This window comes from Mirounga leonina, unplaced genomic scaffold (assembly GCF_011800145.1).
Source record: "Mirounga leonina isolate KUSES-001 unplaced genomic scaffold, KU_Mleo_1.0 Mir_174, whole genome shotgun sequence".
Classification (NCBI taxonomy): domain Eukaryota; kingdom Metazoa; phylum Chordata; class Mammalia; order Carnivora; family Phocidae; genus Mirounga; species Mirounga leonina.
The window spans coordinates 80,000,520-80,016,378 of NW_023270451.1; the positions used below are offsets into that span (position 1 = coordinate 80,000,520).

Consider the following 15,859-nt stretch of genomic DNA (forward strand, 5'->3'; position numbering starts at 1 on the left):
TTCTGCATGGAGCACTGGGTGTTATGCACAAACAATGAATCATGGAACACTTCATCTAAAACTAATGATGTAATGTATGGTGATTAACATAACATAATAAAAGAAAAAGAAAAAAAAAAGAACCATTTAGGAGGTTCAGGGAATCTTGGGGGAAAATGCAGATTGTGACAGGAGAAACTAACTGCACTACAAATATAAGGAACTAGCTTTGGAAATGAATAGTATATAAAAGTACAGGCAAAGGAACTGCATGTAAGTCCTGCACTCTAGTTGATGAAGTTTCCTACAGGGGCACAAGTTAACAATTCGAATCCTGCTGTCCATGTACACTGAAATTCAATAATTAAATAGATGGTGGAGGGTGAGATCCAGGTTTCTCACTGATGGAGTAGGAGATTACAGGCAAGCAAGAGGAATAAGCTAGAATGATCCCTGTGGTAATAGATTCAAGTTGGAAACATAATAAAAACTCACGTTTAACTTAATAGGGACGCATATAGAAATATGTATAAATATGGATATATACACAGGTCAGTATACACACCTATATTTCTTTGCTGAGAGGGCCTATAAAAATGACACCCCAGTAGCAATAAGCACACCTAGCATCCAGAACTTGGTTTAATACCATTCTTCAACAAAAGGAAACTGAACTCTAAAGAGCACGGGATGCTTCTAAGACTAGGGAAAGAAATATACAGGATGAGCCTAGAACATCTTGTAGTAGGCAGAAAACCTTACACATGCATGCATGTATGGGATGGATGGATGGACGGACAGACGGACACACACACACAATTTATGGGGCTATGTCAAAGGGACTAGGACCCAAGTGAAAGAGTTCCCAATGGCCCAAAGTGAAACAATTTGAACCACCAAAGAAAGAAAATATCATTATAATACAAATCAAAATATAAAAGAAGAATTAATGAGTCTAATCTGAGAAAAATAAACTACTGACTACATTTTTAAATGGGGGAAAAGAGAGAAATCTCCACGCAGAATAATTCCAAATAAATTATGTAACCACGCTAATGGAGTGGCGGAATAACATGTGGGCCGCACATACTGACTTCCTTTTGGAGTACATGTGGAAGGGGTGTGGGTGGGGGGCACAGGGCAATTGTACAGTGGGAAAAGCTGACGGACATTACTTTTAGCCAGGTGACCAAGGTTAACAAAAACAGTCATAAATCATGTTGATTGTACGTATCTTTGATATAATGTGATAAAAATGGTACTTTAACTGCATGTCTTCCTCTCTAAAACACACGGACCCAGTTTGAGCATGAGAAAAACATCGACAAATTCTAACAGACAGCCATCCTACAATATATGTCTGACAGTACTCCTCAAAACAGTCAAGGTCAACAAAAACGAGGAAAATCTGAAAAAATGTCAAAATTAAGAGAAACTTAAGGAGACATAATATCTAAATATAACATGGGATTCTCAATGTGATCCTTGAATAGAAAAAGGACATTAAGTTAAAAGGTAAGGACCTATGAACAAACCATGGATTTTAGTTAATAAAAATAAATCGGTATTAAGTATAACAAATCCACCATGCAATAAATTAGTAATAATATGAAGAACTACGTATGGGGGACAAGGGGACATACACGGGAACTCTTTGTACTATCTGCTCAATCTAATCTGTAAGTCTAAAACTATTCTTTTTTTGTTAAAGATTTTATTTATTTGAGAGAGAGAGAGAGAGCACATGCATGAGTGGGGAGGAGGGGCAGAGGGAGAGAGTGAGAGAAACAGACTCTCCACTAGTGAGGAGCCCGACAACACTGGGCTCCATCCCAGGACCTTGGGATCATGACCTGAGCCAAAGCAGACGCTTAACTGACTGAGCCATCCAGGCCCCCAGTCTAAAACTATTCTTAGAAGTAAGCCTATTACTAAAAATATACAATTATGTATAATGCACACACCCCCCAAATAAAATCAGAAATAAGAAAATAAAGATAACAAGAGAAATGCAAATTTGAACTATTCTGGAATATTATGCCCCACCTATTAGATAGGTAAGGCTGAGAGGAAATGGGTCCTCTTATAACTGCGTTGTACAACCCTTCTGGTGGAGGACTTGAAACAGGCTTCATCCAGATGCTCTGAGACAGTGGTCACAATTCTAGGGATCTATCCAAAAGATACACTGGCAAAAATACAAAAAGACATATGAGAAAAACTATTCATTGCACTGCATCCCATCACTATAGTCCTGACTTATTGACAAACTATAGCCAGTGGAGTATATCAGAGAGGCTAGAAACAGATCCACATATACACTGATAACTGATTTTTTACAAAGCTGCAAAGGCAATCCAGCGGGGACAGAATATCTTTATGACAAATGGTGCTGGAACAACTGGACATCCACATGCAAATGGAGGAATGTCGATCCATACCTCACATGGTATACAAAAAATAAATCAAAGTGGATCACAGTTCTAATGTAAAACCTAAAACTATAAAACTTCTAAGAGAAAACATAAAAGGAAACTCTTGTAACCTTAGGCTAGATAAGATTTCTTAGATAAAGCACCAAAAGCAGGATCCGTAACATAAAGGATGGATAAAGTGGACTTCATCAAAATTTTAAAACTCTGTTCATCAAAAGAGTACTACCCTGTAGTATCGAGTCTGAAAGGGAAGTAGAATTATGAACTCATGTTAATTGAAAAAAAAAAAAAAGTCTTAGCTTTCTCAAGTGAATCAACTTAGTAGCTACAAGCATTCCTTTTAATGCCCAGATTATGGTCTCTAACTATTATTTCTTATTAAAAGGACCCTTTGGAGAAATTCCAAAACTCAGCCGGGAAATGGGCAAGATGAGCCGGGAACATACTATAGAAATAGAAAGCAAGAAAGTTATCAAAGACTAGTGGGTTTGTGTCAAAAGGATTCATTCGGGAGCCAAATTGAATATGCTCCCCCTGGCCAAAGATAGGACACTTTGAGGAGCAATCAGGATAATAATGAAAATGGACTGATTATACGTATCAATATGCTTAAATCCTCAACGAAAACTAGCTGATTGGTGTTGAAGAATGTACGGAACGGGCAGAGTGGGGTGACTGCCAGAGACGCCTGATGTTCTGTTCTGAGTGGGCCAGGGGCCGCTGACACCGGAGACGGACCACTGAACAGCCCACATGGGAGGTGGAAGCCCGGGTCAAGGTGGAAGCTCAGCCTCGCTAAGCCAGCAAGAGTGTCAGCTGTAGCCAAGGCGGCGTCAGCGGCAGCAAGTACCTGTGGCGGATTTCCAGCCAGAACCGGGACAGGCATTCTTAGCGGAGACACCAAGCGGTGGTGAAAGCAGGACTGGAACATCCAGGTCGTTGACTGCCAAGTGCAAACTGAGCTCCATCTACTGGTGGAAGCTTCTGCCCCAAGCCCGCATCGTTTGTAGGAGAGCCTGCACCAAACCTTTATCTGGAGCCTTCCCTTCGCTCTTAAGGGTCCTGAAACTACTGCAGACACTGGATGTGGTGCCTCAGCAACCGCGACTGTGGAAAAGGGCAGCGGGTGCTGCAGCGCAGTGACCCCAGAAGGAGATGTGCCCTGCGAGGCGGCCAAATCTTCACTGGCGCCTGGAAGGCTTTTAACTAGAACACGAACTTGAGCCTTTGGGGGTGTGAGGAGTTCAGGAAGACCGAGCTAAAGACTGAAGCAGCCACAGAGTGAAGAGAAGTGGGATTCGGGTCTGGTGCTGCTCCCTGGGGAAAGCCTGGTTTCCATGACTGCGGAAGGAGCACCCCCCGAAGGTGCTGGCACTGCTCAGGCACCGCTTGCTGCAGCTGCAGGAGGCCCTGGGCTTGGCAGGGCAGCTGGCAGAGGAGTGCCAACTGGTGTTCCAACTCCCCGGGCTCCTACGGGACTAGCAGGCCCTGTCCGGGGGGCCGCGGCGGGGGGGGGGGGGGGCATCGCCACATGAAATGAAGGACCCTGCAGGGAAGAGGCACTGTAGGGACTGCTGCAGCTGCTGTTCCTGCCAGCAGGCTGGAGCCCCAACTCAGCACCCCCCGGACGGGGGACCCTCCCGTGGGCAGAACACCACCACCTCCAGGCTCCCCACGTGGTATGAGACCACCCATGCGCTCATGAGGTGGGCTTCCCCCTGCTTGAGGGACACCAACAGGCACGCCCCCTCCAAGAAGGAAACCCCCTCCACAGGAATTAGTGGTCCACCTCCCCCAGGAACACACCACCGAGACCCTAGGGTACTGTTGATCCTTCTAAGTCCCTTTTTTCTCTACAATGTGTCTTATGAAACTGTGTAGAGGGTTTGTGAGGTTTTGCTCCCTCTTTGCTGTATTGAGTAAAGCAATTAAAAAAAAAAAAAAGAATGTTAGGGAATCAATTCATTATTTTGAAAAATAGTAAATTAAGGGAAAAAGAATTTACAGATTATTCCACAGGATAACCCATTAGCTGGTCTGAGGGAAGCTTTTCTTTCGAGAGGTATTTCAGGCAATCAATGAAGTAACAGCGGCAGAAGAGGTTAGTACTAGCATTTGGCAAATGCTAATAAGGTCATGGAGGCGCACGACGGTCACCAATGCTATGACATCACAATAAAGAGCAACCAAATGTTGTGATGTAGTATCACCCATTTCAGGAATCTTCCAATTTTTTAATGTCTGATCACAGCTCTAGAATTACCTAAAAATTACAAAAATTCAAAGGAAAATTGAAAGTAATGATACCATGCCACGCAATGAGCCCAGACTGAAAATTCCATAGAACAAGTGACAGAGTTTCTTCAAGGAAAAGGTTGAGGAAGGAGCGGAATAAAAAGAGGAATGAGAAGAAAAAGAGAAGTGGAGGCACAGTCAGGCAAGGGGACCTACTGTTTAAAAGAACAACAAAAACACCAACCTGGGTGGCTCAGTAGGCTAAGGGGCTGCCTTCAGCTCAGGTTATGATCCCGGGGTCCTGGGATCGAGCCCCACACTGGGCTCCTTGCTCTGCGGGGAGCCTGCTTCTCCCTCTCCCGCTCCCCCTGCTTGTGTTCCCTCTCTCACTATGTCTCTCTCTGTCAAATAAATAAAATCTTAAAAAAAAAAAATAAAACAAACACCAACCTACTGCAACAGACAGGCCTTGTTTGGGTCCCTGATCACACAACCCACCATAAAACATCTTAAAACAATGGAGGAAATGGAGGTAAACACTTGATTTCATCACATTAAGTATTTTTAACTTTTCTGGGGTGCAAAATGGGACTGCACTTATGGTTTTTAGGAATCCCTTTCTTTTAGAGATACACACAAAAATATTTTTTAGTGGCCATAAAAACAATACACAATTTGCAAGGACATATAAACAAAAAGATAACTTATACTAGGATGGTTTTTTATGCGATGAAAAGGGAATCCTAGAGGGGATGGGATTTGAATCAACAAATCCTAATCAAATAGTGAAACAAAATGACCAATGATGACACTGTGCCAATAATTTATGATTAATTCAGCCCTTTCCACTTGAACCCTAAGGAAAGAAATCAAACAAAAACAAAACAAAACAAGCTTTCATATACATGGCCTTAAACATTTCAATTTTCATGAAAAGCACACACATTACCATTCCAGTTGCACATGGAAAAACTGAGACTCAGAGTCTCGAGGAGCCACGGTTAGTAAGCGCCAGTCAGGACTCGAGCCTTCCATGCAGAGCCAGAAGCCCTAGACAACTCCCACATGTGTATTGAGTAATTTAAAATTTTCAGACCTAACAAAGCAGAGGATAATAAATACCACATGGCTTCTTCATACATTTGCTCATTAAATATCAATTCTATAATTAACTATGATATATAGTCTCCTTCCAGTTCCCTTTGTAATGATTCTGAATGTTTCCTTTCTTTGAGAATAACTCCTCTCCGAAAGAGCCTTGCTGTAGTAAACTTCTATTTTAGACATAAACGCAATCTTTCATATAAAAAGTACTGTAGATAAAAGGAAGAGAGGATAAGATTTGTAGCATTAATTTTTTATATGTTGCACATCAACATTTTTATGCTAAGTAGTAAGTTAGAATTTGGTTCATAAAATTGTTTTAAATGAAGTATGTGTTAAAGATAAGATGAATTTAAAGAATTATGCACTATTTGGTTTTAGAAATGAAATTCTTTATGGCAGCCTACTGGACGGTATGCAGTATTAAGTGTTGCTGCTAAAAACTTGCCATATTTAACACAATTTAAAATCATGTTATGAAAGGGGCTGCAATGAATTGGTGCTTACAAGGGCAGGAATCTTTGCATCTAAGAGGTAAGTTCAATGAACAGAACGAGGTCTGCATACAGAGTTATAGCTATGGCCTATCAGTCTATGTTTCTGTCACTGAAAACAGCCCTAATTTGTTTTTCTCGGGGACAGAGCAATGTAGCAATTAATAAGAGCACAGAGCAGTACATATGCATGCAGAATGCCTTCACATATCTCATCTCTGTGGCTTACTAGCTGTATGTACAACCTATCTGTGGCATATTACGTGCTGCTTCTGTAGGCTTCCATGATATTCTGTATATATTTGTACTATGAAGCTTATTTTATTATGAAATCATGATCTATTTAATGATGATACTATTAGCTCTTTGAGAGGAACTTACTCGTCTTTGGTCTAGCAATTTGTAAATACCTGATACAAATAAGTCTTTAATAGTATGTTGGTTGAATGAATATATGAAAAACCTGTCCAAGTCCTTCTATTTTTTACAAGGCTTACTCTGCTCTGGGAAATATTTTATAGTGTGAAATACGCTCAGAAAAAAATATTAAAGTTTACTCATAGCTTTTCAATTACTATTATCAAAATTTCAAGGAGTGCCCACTTCTTAATAGCCTAGCTTCACCCAGGAGAAAATAAATCCTTCTCCACTGTCCCCTGAGCAGCATTTTTGTACATTAACCTTCCCTGATAAAAATAAGACCAATGTTCTATACTCTGTGCCTTTTACCTTGAGGGCTTCTGGTTAGGAGTGAAATTGGCTTCCTATCATCAGACAGTTGGAAAGGCCAACATGTATGTAATTAATCAATTTTGAGGTTCCTCTATCAACATGACTTTTTCCAAAAAGAAAAGACTCTGATTCATTACCATTACTACCTCAGCTATAATAAAACATTCTTCTTCTTTGGTAAGAAAACTGTGATTGTGCCCATTCATTTCTATTTAAAAACACATACACTCTACAAAGGATGGCAGGGAAGCCTAATTCTCTGTTATAAAAAATTATGTGGTATTTATAGGCTATGTTTAATGAGTTTATCTTTTTTTTTTTTTTTTCTTGAGAGAGAGAGAGCACAGTTGGGGGTGGGTACAGAGGGAGAATGAGAATCTTAAGCAGGCTCCACATCTAGTGTGGAGTTCAATGCAGGGCTTGATCTCATGACCCTGAGATCATGACCTGAGCCAAAATCAAGAAATGGATGCTTAACCGACTGAGCCATACAGGCGCCCCAATGAGTTTATCTTTTTAAATTGCTTTTTCTACACTGAATGGCATCATACCAAGCACACGAATCATGTAAGTGCAAACAGAATCATGGAGTGGAGAAAGCTAAAGCATCAGTCTGACACGGATTTGGAATGTGGCTTTACTGTTGAGGAGTGGAATAACCCCTGAAAGCCAATTCATCTTTATAAGACCCAGTTTGTTCATCTTTAAAACTGGATCATATTGTCTCCACTTCATAAGGTGTTCTGAGAGCAAAAGAGGTCTCAAATGGGAATGTGCATGGAACCACCTGAGGAATATTCTCAAAATATACACAGCTTCAACTCAATGAACTACCTAGTCTGAATTTCCAGTATGTTCTTTCAAAAACTACACATGGATAAATGACAGTACATTTAGAAATGTCCTTATTATGACATTTAGTCATAATAAAGAAATAAGGATGATCTCTACTGCTGAATAGAGTGGTTTTCAAAATATGTGAAAAAAAGGAGGTAGAGACGTATATATAGTATGCTAAATTTCATATAAAAAGGGGGAAATGAGGGGCGCCTGGGTGGCTCAGTCATTAGGTGTCTGCCTTCGGCTCAGGTCTTGGTCCCAGGGTCCTGGGATTGAGCCCCACATTGGGCTCCCTGCTCCGCAAGAAGCCTGCTTCTCCCTCTCCCACTCCCCCCGCTTGTGTTCCCTCTCTTGCTGTGTCTCTGTCAAATAAATATATTTTTTTTTAAAAAGGGGGGGGATGAGAAAATGTGTACATATTTGTTTTGGCTTTTTTTTTTTTTGCAAGAATCTGAAAAATTCTGAAGGAGGGTGGTGGTGGTGGTGAGGGAGATAGGAATAAAAGCAAGACCTCTCCCGAGGGTATCTTTAATCAAGCTTTGCCTTTAGGCTATATAATTATTTGTAAAATATTTTAAATGATTAAAAAAATAAGGTCTTATAACTTCAAATCAACTGCAACAAATGAGCCTAGCAGTATATTAAATAGGCAGCATAACCACAGAAAGAACAAATTTTAGTATTTAGAGTGAGAAATTTTAGATACAATACTCTGGCTGGGATATAATTTAAAGACAGACCTACAAAGACATCTTAAATTTCACTCAGTAGCTTTACTGTTAGTAGTAATGTGGGTATTATAAATATGAAACTGACTACTATATACTATAGTATAATACAAGTATAGCATTTCAAGCCAGGATTTTGTGTGTGTGTGTGGGGGGGGTGGTTAAAGAAATAAAAATATAAAAGTTTAAAAACTACATATTAAAACTGAATTCAAAATATCAATGTGGATCCATGATTTATACATACACACACACACACATACCTTTTTGCTGTTTTTAGTTCTGTTTACTGAGAAAGTCTAAAAGCAATGCCACACAGTACCAATAAGCACATCTATTACCTGGATCTTGGTTTCTAAATATCATCCTCCACCTTGAAGTATTTAGAACAAAGTGATGTGATATCTGCAACTTACTTTCAAATGGTTACCAAAAGAAAAAAAAAGGTTTATATATAAAACACGCGATAAAGTGTTTAAAAAATTACAAATGGTTGGAATATGTTGTTCATCATGCTAGTCTTTCAAATTCCCTGTAAATATGATTCTTTCCATAATAAAAAAGTTGACTAAGGAAAAAAATAAGGCTGTGCAGATGATTTCAATGCCTACTCCTGAATGAGCCACTCTTCATGCATAGATACTGCTTGCAACTGGTTACCTTTCCTTCATTCTTTTGGAGTCCTCCATATGGATCCACTGAAATTCAGGGAGGAGGCATGAATTCCAACAGAAGGCTATAAAGCAAATGGCACAAGAGTAGGATTCAGAGAATTCCTAGACTCTCCATGGATGTACCATACTCTTACAACATTGTTCTGTGCAGAGTTTCCTCATCTGAGAAAGAGAAACAATGAACAGGAGTGCTCTGCTTAAGAGGACTGCTGGAGAGTCAAGTGAGATGATGCTGCAGGATTTCATACATGTTAAAAGCTGCGTAGCTCTACAAATACTATTAAAATATAATATTCCAACCTTTCAGGTACAGAGGTTATTTTATAATTCCTACATGGCTTTCAAGAGATTCCAGAGGTATATTAACAGACAGTATGTCTTTGACACTGAGACTATCTTATCTACTTGAGATCACATAGTCTGCTTCAGAAGACAATATGGGATTGGGGCATCTTTAATGCTATTCTCTGTCAAAGTAAGTTTAACCCTCTGTCTCAGTCTGTAGCTCATCCTAGGTTATACTCTGCTTTGCTAACTTGGTTCCTAACTTTGATGCATTTTTATAAATTTCACTGTTAAACTATTCCATATGCATGTGAGTCAAATATAATTCTGATCATGACAAAGTTATGAAGGATTAAGTGGACCTTTTAAAAGACAACTATGTAGGATAGTGGTTTTCAAAAAAAAAGAAAAAGGAGAAAAAGAAAAGAAATCCTCCCCAGTTGACCAGAGAGTACACTTATTTTCCTTCCTCTCAGTAAGATTGGCTTAGAAGTGCTGAAATTCTTGGTGTGTGTGTATGCATGCACATGTATGTTACATACAGTGTGTGTGTATGTGTGTGTGTGTGAGTGTGTGTGTCTGTAGGAGGGCAAGGCATCTTACACCATTCCTTGGAAGAGCTTTATAACATCCAGGAGGGTGAATGCACAGTTTAAATAAGTACCCTCAAATCCCAGCCCTTCTAGCTGAACTTTATTTTGATACGTTTTCCACTTTTTCTTCACTTTCAGTTTTGATCATTTTGGGAACAAACAAGATCAAAATGCTCCCAAATTCAGGGGGGAAAAAATCTTAATTGGATAAGAAGTAATACCACCCAGCTGGAGCCGTAAGAAGCCCTTTATACAGAAACTTTCACTTGTGCCAATCTTCTTCCCAGAGGCTCATTTCATTGCCCTGCTGGTGACACTCAGATCACTTCACAGTTCATTGATACCGCATTGGCAACCTTTTGTTTTCAATCAAAGAGAGATGCTGAAGCAACGCTCAATTGAACTAAGTCTACATGACACAGTGTGCTTGTGTCCTTGCCACAGAGGACTGTGGAAGGGGAACTAAAGGAAACTCTGACACCTAGCATCCAATATTCCATTACGTTACCTACAATTGGATTATGATGAATTAGGATGACAGAGCCCACACAAATGCTGATGCTGTCTTTTCTATTGTTTTGCCTGCACACAGCAGGCTTATGGATTGCATCCAGTCTCCAAAATGGATTCTCTGTCACTCATGGTTGAAAATGAAAGGCCAATGTTCAAGTAAGTTTTTAAACAGTTTCCATAGAGACTGAATTTGGTATTTCCTCCCTTGTTCCTTTGGAATCACTGAAGGATCACCATAGGTTTTTGCTGATGGGTCATCTTTCTATAAGCCCTCTTTAGTGAAAGACTCCTATAAGGTTAAAAAACTTGTAAGCTGTGAGTGGTGGGTGTCGGGCTGTTATTGCACGCCTTTCCCTCTGAGACTTCATTGTACCCAGGTTGCCTTAAAACCTACCAGGCCTGCCACCATCGTCCTCAAGGATAGAAACACACTGGCAGCCACCTAAAGCAGCCATCACTCCTTCAAATGAGCTTTCAGTGAAGTAGGAAGAAAGCGCATGACAGTAGAGAAATAAGCAGACTAAGTCACAGCCTGGGACGCCCAGCCACCCTGTACTGTATAAGAGGAAGCAATCATGAACACTTGTTAATGGCAACAGTATATTTAAATCGTCTAAAACTTCCTATTTATTTGGATTTGGCTAGAATCAGATGAACTAAGTGTGATCATTATTTCATCTTTGATCATAAATATGTAACTGTAATTTTTTTAAGGTTTAGAAAATGAGAAAAGTTATAACTTAGTAAATTCTTTCTTATGGATAGACTGCTTGGGGTCCATGTGAGAAAAAAGATTTTAAAAAGTGATGAAAATGATCCAGATGGGGGAAGTTCAGAAAGGCTTACTTGGAAATTCTGTGTAGAAGTCAGAAAATTTGAGTAGGGCTTTAAGAGAGTGACTTCAAAATTATTTGTGGTACAGAAAAGCAGTGGCTGTGGTCAGTTTGGGAAACAACTGATGGACCAGTTTCTTAGGTTGTATAACACAGAAGATGATAGGCCAGCAAGAGGGAGATTTAAAGGTCAAACTCAAAGCTTCACACTTAGCCCCAGACCAAGGTGCCCATGTAGAGGAGGAGGGGAAGGGCCCACCAGGATTATGGAACTGGGGGCAGGCCAGGAAGAGCAGACAGACTTGAAATAGGTTGAAAAGCACTTCACCAGCATCTGGTGACACAGTCAGCGTCCATCACTGTGCAAGCCATCTTACAAACGCATAGCATGGTAGCTGCACTTCTGCTCATGCCTCGAAAGAAAGGTATAATCCCTAACATTCATGTTCTGGTTTTGTTTAGCTTGGAAAACGGCCTCACCAAAATAATTTTGTAAGTCGTCATTACTTCCCAGGTCAGTCCCCCAAATTCAATTAAAGTGAATGAACAGTGAGAAAGGGTTAGCAAGAGCAATGGATTTCTACGTCCCTTCCTATTTAATAATCAACTGAAAGTAATCTGGTTTCTACCCATATTTTGCCATGAAAACTGTACCTGATCAAGTTCCTTTTGAGCTGCCAAACTTAGTCTATCTTTTATATTCTCAGCACCTTAGCTGATCACTCCCTTACCTCTTGAAATTCAAAACTACCTTGGTCTCAGTGATACCACTCTTGTAGTTCTCCTATTTCTTTTCTGTTAAGGTATTCTATTCTCTAGGGTTCTGCCATTGATCTTTTCACTCCATACCCTCTTTCAATGTGTAAGACTCCACTCCAAGTTTTTAATTACCATGTATATGTTCATGATTCTCAAGGTATATCACCAGGTCAAGCTGTGTGTGTGTGTATAAGTTGAGTAGAATCATACACACACACACACACACACACACAGAAGAACTGCCTAAAAGGAGAAATTATTCTACAGATATCTATATATCTATATTTAAGCACTTCTACATAGTTTCAAAGACAGATCAATCTCTTTGTGTCCCAGAGTCAGCTGACCAACTTCCTATCTTCACCTGTTCTTCTCATATTCTCTATTTTAAAGAAAGACAGCAACCAACTGCTTAATCCAAAATCCTAGTCATTACATTGACTCCCTGCCCCCCGTATTCCTCCAAAGAAGACTTTCGAGCACACATCCCAAGGAACTCAATCAGCAAAGTGAAGCTGACTTATTCATCATTTCTTTTTTGGATTTCTAAGAGTTGAATGGCTTCCATCTCTTCCCTAACCAATTTATCCAACATTGCTACACACTAAACTCTCTAAACGGTAATCTAATGCCATTCTCTTGATAAAAATGCTTAATACCTGAGCTCTGCCATCAATATAAAGACCATCTACCTGAGAACGCAAACAAGTCCCTCTACCTTTCTTACCTCTAGCTGCATCTCCTACGGCTCCCAAGAATCTAGCAATTGTGCCAAGTTGTCTCAGGTTGCCTTGCACATGATACTCCTTCCACATTAAATGTCTTTATTCATCTCTCTTTGCCTAACTCCCCATTAGATGTTATCTCCCCTGAGAAACTATCTCCATGATCACCACCAACCCTGTCACCAATCTGGATTAGATGCTTTTTCCATGCCATCCTCACAGCACTCAGTGTTTTGTTTTGAAGGAGGCTCCACACCCAGCATGGAGCCCAACCCAGGGCTTGAACTTTTGATCCTGAGATAGAGACCTGAGCTGAGATCAAGAGCCAGAAGCTTAACCAACTGAGCCACCTAAGCCCCCTGCACTCACTATATTCTTCTAACAGATTTCTGAATTTTGCAATTTATTCTTCTGGCTTTTCACTGAACTATGAGCAGTAGAACAGAAGCCATTTGCTTTATTTCCACATTCTCACTGCCTGCCACAGTATCTACTACATAACAGGTGTTTGAAGAATGTTTGTTGATGAAATATTCTATGCTGTAAATCAACAAAACAGAACACAATACCTATAAAATAAACTCTTTAAGAATGTGTGGTTAACTTCTTAGTTACATTAGTTTAATTAAACATGAATAAAACCATAAAGGAAATATTTCTATGGCAATCTAAAGAGGACATTAGAGGGCACTTAGAAAAATGAGAATTGTATAGCTTTAGAATTTTGTTGTCTTATTGCTCATTAAAATGTCATGTTTTCATAATAACATACTAAGACTAACACAATGTTCTAAACAGGATAGGCTTTGGTTTATAATTTTAAAACTCCCTGTAGAGGAGGAAGGGGAAAAGCACACAGAAGAGGAAAGAAGAGAAGGAGAGAACGAGCACAGAAACATTTTCCCTAGAAAGCTGGGCAAGGTTTGAAGTGAGGGGACAGAGGAGGATGCTTTGGGAAGATGTGTGTCTGTATTCCACATGGAGAAGCTGCTGCCCTGGCAGAGCAGAGCAGATAAAGCCAAAGAGAGTGAGTAATGCAGAGGACACAATTTGAAGGTAGAATGTTTAGGTCAGACACTGAGTGGCAGAACTTTCCCAGAAAAGCAAGCTTAGATGGGTAGTAGGGCAGAGGAAGGAATGGGTTAGCACTTGGAGTTATGGAAGAGGAAAGCGAGAGCTCAATGTGACAGCCCATCCTTAGAGAGGAGATGCCTGGTGGTTCTTTGCAGACGACTGCTGCCTGAGATCCACCTCATGTTTAGCATCCATTTTCTTTCAAAGAAACACTCTGTATGACCTTGGGCAAATCACTTTACCTTTAAGTCCCTACAATTGCCTATCCACAAAATGATCTTTAAGGTTTTATACCATTTACACTAATATTTAACGGTTCTATGCTACTATACAGTTTTATTTTTAAGTAGGCCTGATACCCAGCCTGGAGCCCATGGTGGGGCTTGAACGCATGACCCTGAGATCAAGACCTGAGCTAAGATCAAGAGCTGGACACTAGAATGAGTCACCCAGGCGCCCCCACTATATAGTTGATATTCTGAGAATCACTTCCCTGGTGCTGTCACTGATGAGATGGTCCTGGACATGTGGGTAGACAGACCCATACCCTCAGTTCGCAGCAGAAACCATCATGCATGCCAAATTTACATCATGGATATCCAGCTTCTATCAGACTCTTAACATTTTCCTATCATATTCATTACCAGCATTGCAAATGTCTAATTTATAAAATGTGAGAAATTTAAACAGCAAATAATTGTTCTAGTGAGTGAAAAAACAAGTAGTAGTGAACATGACTAAGATCATGAGGAAGAAATATTTACAACATATTTAGAAGTTAGCTCAGGTGAGATAAAAAGTGATGGAACTCTGCTCTGTAACACCATTCCCCTGCATCAGATACTGGAATCCTGACTAGGAATCACTGAACAAGGTTTAGGATAATGTAAAAGGCACGCCTTATTAACTCTTGGACATCTCATTTCTTGGTCATAAATCCTATTAACTTGTATTACCAACTGCCATAAAACTTGCAGATAAAAGATAATTTATGCTCAGTGTACAGAAGCTAATGTTTCTGTACTCCTGAGAAGCACAGGAGCAGAAAATGAGAAAGTACGTATGAGAAATCTGGAACCATCCACACTCTGCATGGCTGGCATGATAAACATGGCTGGGAGCATCTAAATGTCTTCATAAGGAATACAGCCTAACTAATAATTGATATCAGTAGTGTTTCATGTCGAAAATGTCTCTCACTGGTTTCATAAAATCTCCTGTTCATAAAAGGTCATAAAGTCTTATTAAGAAGACATTTTGGAAAGTAAAAGAGAAATGCTTACTTTTAAGGGAGGAGCTATTATGCATTCTATTTTTAATTTTCCATTTGAAGGTATGTACCATCTGTCATTTTTAAAGTAAATGCTACCTACTGAGGCTTTCAGTCAAAATGATATTTTGACCCATAACAAGTGAAATATGCCAAAACACTATAAAAGACATTATATATTCAAAAATAAACCAGCTAAAAAATTCCAAACATTTTTCCATATTTATATAGATCTGGAACTATACCATTGTCTCCTTGTCTTAAAATTCAATTTGTGATGTAATGTATGGGGATTAACATAACAATAAAAAAATTAAAAAAAATTCAATTTGTAATAACCAAAATAAGTCACAGAAAGGGGAATGAAGAGAGAATGCAGATGAAAGATTTCGGTCTGGAACAACCTCTATAACCTTAAGGGAACGGTCTCTGGACATGTGGGTCAGCCCGCAGTGACCGAAAGGACTCTCCGCTCATGAATGAAGGACGCTGACTTATTTATCTAACAGTCTCAAGAGAGTCTCACATGTAGACTATCGCAGAAATGCTAAGATAATTTGGGGTTTGGGTGGCTTTTTTATAAAGA

The 15,859-nt window shown here is 39.7% G+C and overlaps 1 protein-coding gene and 1 pseudogene across 5 annotated transcripts in view; one reads left to right on the plus strand and one right to left on the minus strand.

Annotated features, from left to right (window-relative positions):
* Window positions 1-15,859, minus strand: part of TPK1 (thiamin pyrophosphokinase 1) — a 342,443-nt gene that overhangs the window by 123,287 nt on the left and 203,297 nt on the right. The gene's annotated exons all lie outside the window — the stretch shown is intronic.
* Window positions 3,499-4,295, plus strand: LOC118021251 (annotated as a pseudogene).